We start from the raw sequence: 4,729 nt of genomic DNA, 5'->3' as shown, positions 1-4,729 counted from the left end.
GCATTTCCTTTCCATGACCTCTTTTCAGGAACTTATATTCTCCCCTTTTTACTCCTTATTACCCACCGGTTTCACCTGACTAGCTTTCTCATATCTATGCACCCTTTCACATAGATTTTTCCACTCTACCACACTTGGCGGACTGTCCGCTCCCCATCCTCTAGCCAGTACAACACGTGCCAGCATCAGCCCTTTTTCCCATTTCCTTTCACTTTCTTTATCCGCCCCAATTCTTCTAATATCATTTTGACCCCCACCGGTGGGTCCCCCTGCTCTGTGCCCCTGCTATTTGTGATGGCGGCAGCTCCGTTCATGAGCCGCCGCCATCAACAGCGAGTGTCGGCTCCCTCTCTCAACCATCGGGCTGCCATGCTGCGATGGCAGCTGCCGATGGTTGCCATGGCAACCGGACACCTTGCAAGGGCGTCCAGTGCTGCCATCTATCAGTGTAAAACTAATAGTATTATACTTTGCAATACAAGAGAATTGCAAAGTATAGTACAGCCATCAGCCCCACTGATCTTCAAGATCCAAGTGGGACTTGATAAAAAAAAGTGAGAAAGTAAAAAAAGTAAAAAAATAAATAAATAAAAATGTAAAATAAAAATAAAATAAATTGCCTTTTCCTATATCCACTCATTTATAAGAGATTAAAAAATGAAAAAATAAAATAAACTACACATATTAGGTATCACCGCATCGTTACGACTAGCTCTATAAATATATCACATGATCCACCCTGTCTAATAAACATCATAAAAAGAAAAAAGAAAAACGGTGTCAAAAAAGCCATTTTGTCACCCTACATCACAAAAAGTGCAACACCAAGCGATCAAAAAGGCGTATGTACTACCAAATGGTATCAATAAAACCGTCACCTCATCCCGCAAAAAATGAGCCTCTACATAAGAAAATCGCTTAAAAAATAAATAAAAATTATAGCTCTTAGAAAGTGGAGACACTAAAACATCATTTTTTTGTTTCAATTATGCTATTATTGTATTAAAGTGAAATAAATTTTAAAAAGTATACATATTAGGTATCGCCACTACTGTAACAACCAGCTCTATAAAAATATCACATGACCTGAACACCGTAAAAAATAAAATAAAAACAGTGCCAAAAAAGCTATTTTTTGTCACCTTACTTCACATAAATTGCAACACCAAGCGATCAAAAAGGTGTATGCCCCCCAAAATAGTACAAAGCTAACCGTCACCTCATCCCACAAAAATTGAGACCCTACCAAAGACAATTCATCAAAAAATAAAAAAGCTATGGCTCTCAGACTATGGAGACAATAAAACATATTTTTTTTAGGTTTCAAAATGCCATTATTGTGTAAAACTTAAGTAAAAAAAAATGTATACATATTAGGTATTGCCACGTCTATAATGATCTGCTCTATAAAAATGTAACATGACTTAACTGCTCAGGTGAACGTAAAAATAAATAAATAAAAGCTGTTCCAAAACAACCAATTTTTTGGTCACCTTGCCCCATAAAGTGTAATAATGAATGATCAAAAAATCATATGTACCCAAAAATGGTACCAATAAAAACATCAACTTTTTCTGCAAAAAATGAGCCCCTGCACAAGACGATCGGCAGAAAAAATTAATAAAAATAAGGCGTTCAGAAAATGAAGACACAAAAACATAATTTTGTTTCAAAAATGCTTTATTATGTAAAACTTCAACAAACAAAGAAAGTAGACATATTTGATATCATTGCGTCCGTAACAACCTGCTCTATAAAAATAGTGCATGATCTACCCTGTCAGATGAATGTTGTAAAAAATAGAAAACGGTGCCAAAACAGCCATTTTTTGGTTACCTCGCCTCACAAAACACGGAATATAGAGCAATTAAAAATCATATGTACCCCAAAATAGTACCATTAAAACTGGCACCTTATCCCCTAGTTTCCAAAATGGGGTCACTTTTTAGGAGTTTCTACTGTAGGGGTGCATCAGGGGGGCTTCAAATGGGACATGGCATCTAAAAACCAGTCCAGCAAAATCTGCCCTGCCGTGTGTCCGTACAGCAGTTTACGACCTCATGTGGGGTGTTTCTGTAAACCGCAGAATCAGGGTAATAAATATTGAGTTTTGTTTGTCTGTTAAACCTTGATGTGTTAAAGAAAAAAATTGATTAAAATGGAAAATCTGCCAAAAAAGTGAAATTTAGAAATGGAATCTCCATTTTCCTTTAATTCTTGTGGAAGACCTAAAGGGTTAATAAAGTTTGTAAAATCAATTTTCAGTAATTTGAGGGGTGTAGTTTCTGAAATGGGGTCATTTATGGGGGGTTTCTGTCAGGATCTTGCCTGATTCCCCAGGTTGCAGTACCTGATCACACCTCCTGACTGTTAAAATGGCACACCTCAATAATCTCTATTGAGCTGTATTTTCGAGTTATGACCGGAGTAAGATTTTTGGACTTTCCCAATGACAGCGAGGTATGAAGAGCAGCTTGCCCCCACCATGCCCCTATGATAACGTAATAAACCCCTTTGAATCTGTCCACTATAAAGGCATGTTTATGTAAAGTGTCGTGGAGGCCAATGATCGTTGTCACCTCTGGGTCAGGGACTAAGAAGTTTATGGCGGTGGTCTGTTTTAGGATGTGGGGGAAGATGGAGAGGGAGAGAAGGGATAGTTATTTGTTTGAATAAGGGGGAGCTCCGAGTCAGAGAAGGGACAGTTATTTGTTTGAATAAGGGGGAGCTCCGAGTCCCCAGAACACAGGCCAAGCACTCATGCTTGGGGTGCCACACCTCCCCCTTTTAGAAGGTGCCTTGGGAGGATTCTCCATGGCACCTGTCACTGTGAGTTCAGCAGCCTTAGACAGTCCATCCGCATTCCCATGGTCGCTCCCCTTCTTGTGCTGGATGGTGAAATTGTACTGCTGCAGAGCCAAACTCCATCGCAGCAGTTTTCCGTTGTCACTGGTTACGTGGCTCAGCCAGCTCAAGGGGTTATGGTCAGTGAGCACCATAAAGTTGCGCCCATAGAGGTATGGCTCTAATTTCCCAAAGTATGGCAAGACACTCCTTCTCAATGGTGGCATATGCCACCTACCAGGGCAGCAACTTCCAGCTAAGGTACAGAACCGGGTGCTCCTCCCCAGCCAGGTCCACCTGGCTGAGGACAGCTCCTAGGCCATAGGTAGAGGCATCCGTTTGTACCACAAACCTGCGGGTGAAATCATGGGCCTAAATAACGGAGGAGTGGTATAGAGCGTATTTCAAGGCATTGAAAGACGTCTCGCAGTCAGGGGTCCAAGTGACCAGCTTGGGGAGTTTTTTCTTAGTGAGGTCTGTCAGGGGCTTTGCCAAGGCACTGTAATTGGGCACAAATTTCCGATAATATCCGCACGTACCCAGATAAGACATTACTTGTTTTTTGGTCTGCGGGGTGGGTCAGGTAGTAATAGCTTCCACCTTGCCAGTCTCAGGTTTAATGGTTCCTCCACCTACCAGGTGTCCCAGGTAGCAGAATTCAGTCATGCCCACCTGGCACTTTTCAGGTTAGCTAGTCAGCCCTGCGAAGCAGATTTTCTCAAGAACCTGTGTCAGGTGGGTGAGATGCTCCTCCCACGTGTTGCTGAAGACAGCGATGTCATCGAGATAAGCCACCACGCAATGTTCTAACCCCCCCCCCCCCCCCCAGCAAGTCATTCACCACTCGCTGAAAGGTGGCTGGGGCATTTTTCATGCCAAAGGGCATCACTAGAAACTGAAAAAAGCCCAAAGGGGGTGATGAAGGCCGACCTTTTATGAGCTTCTGGGGTCAGGGGTATCTGCCAGTACCCTCGGCTCAGATCCATGACTGTTATAAACTGGGCTGCTGCCAGTTTGTCTAACAGTTCATCAATCCTGGGCATTGGCTAGGCATCAAAGACCGTCAAGGCATTTAACTTCCGGTAATCTACACAGAACCGGGTTGTCCGGTACTTTTTTGGAACAAGGACGACAGGAGCACCCAGGCACTGTGGGATCTTTGGATAATCTGTAAGCCTACCATCTCCCCTACCTTTTGCTTCATATTTTCTAGGACTTCCCGGGTAATCCGGTAGGCCGACTGCCGGCTCGAGCGGTGACTGCCGGTATCTATATGGTGCTCTGCCAAGTGTGTCCTACCTGGTTTCCCCATAAAAAGATCCTGCTGCACAGAAAGGACTGCTGCAAGTTCACTTTGTTGCTCCCCAGTAAGCTGCGGGTTAATTTCTAAAGCTTGCATATATACGCAGCCCTTGCTGGCTGGCAGCAGATCAATCAGGAGATCCTCTTCTCCATTTTCGGGTAGGCTAAACACTAGCAGGGCCCATGTAGCCCTTTCCTGGTGGGCTTCAAGCATATTCACATGGAAGGTCCTTTCCCTCTTTCCCCCGTCATCCAAGACCACTACATATGTCACTTCATTCACCCGTTTTGTAATGACATATGGAACTTCCCAGGCTGCCTGGAGTTTATTCTGGAGCATGGGAATCAGGGCCCACACCTTCTGCCTAATTTCATAAGCTCGTTCTAGGACATGCCGGTTATACCATCTTTTCTGGTTGGCCTGGGCCTTGGTTAGATTCTCCCGGACCTGACCAACCAGAGTCTCCATTTTCTCACGGAGGGTTAACACGTAGTCCACCATGGATGTCCCAGCACCCGCAGTCTCTCCCTCCCAGGCCTCACGAATGAGATCTAGGGGTCCACGGACCCGTCTCCTATACAG

This window comes from Bufo gargarizans, chromosome 4 (genome assembly GCF_014858855.1).
Source record: "Bufo gargarizans isolate SCDJY-AF-19 chromosome 4, ASM1485885v1, whole genome shotgun sequence".
In the NCBI taxonomy this organism is placed as follows: domain Eukaryota; kingdom Metazoa; phylum Chordata; class Amphibia; order Anura; family Bufonidae; genus Bufo; species Bufo gargarizans.
Note: the sequence above shows the minus strand (reverse complement) of the source record.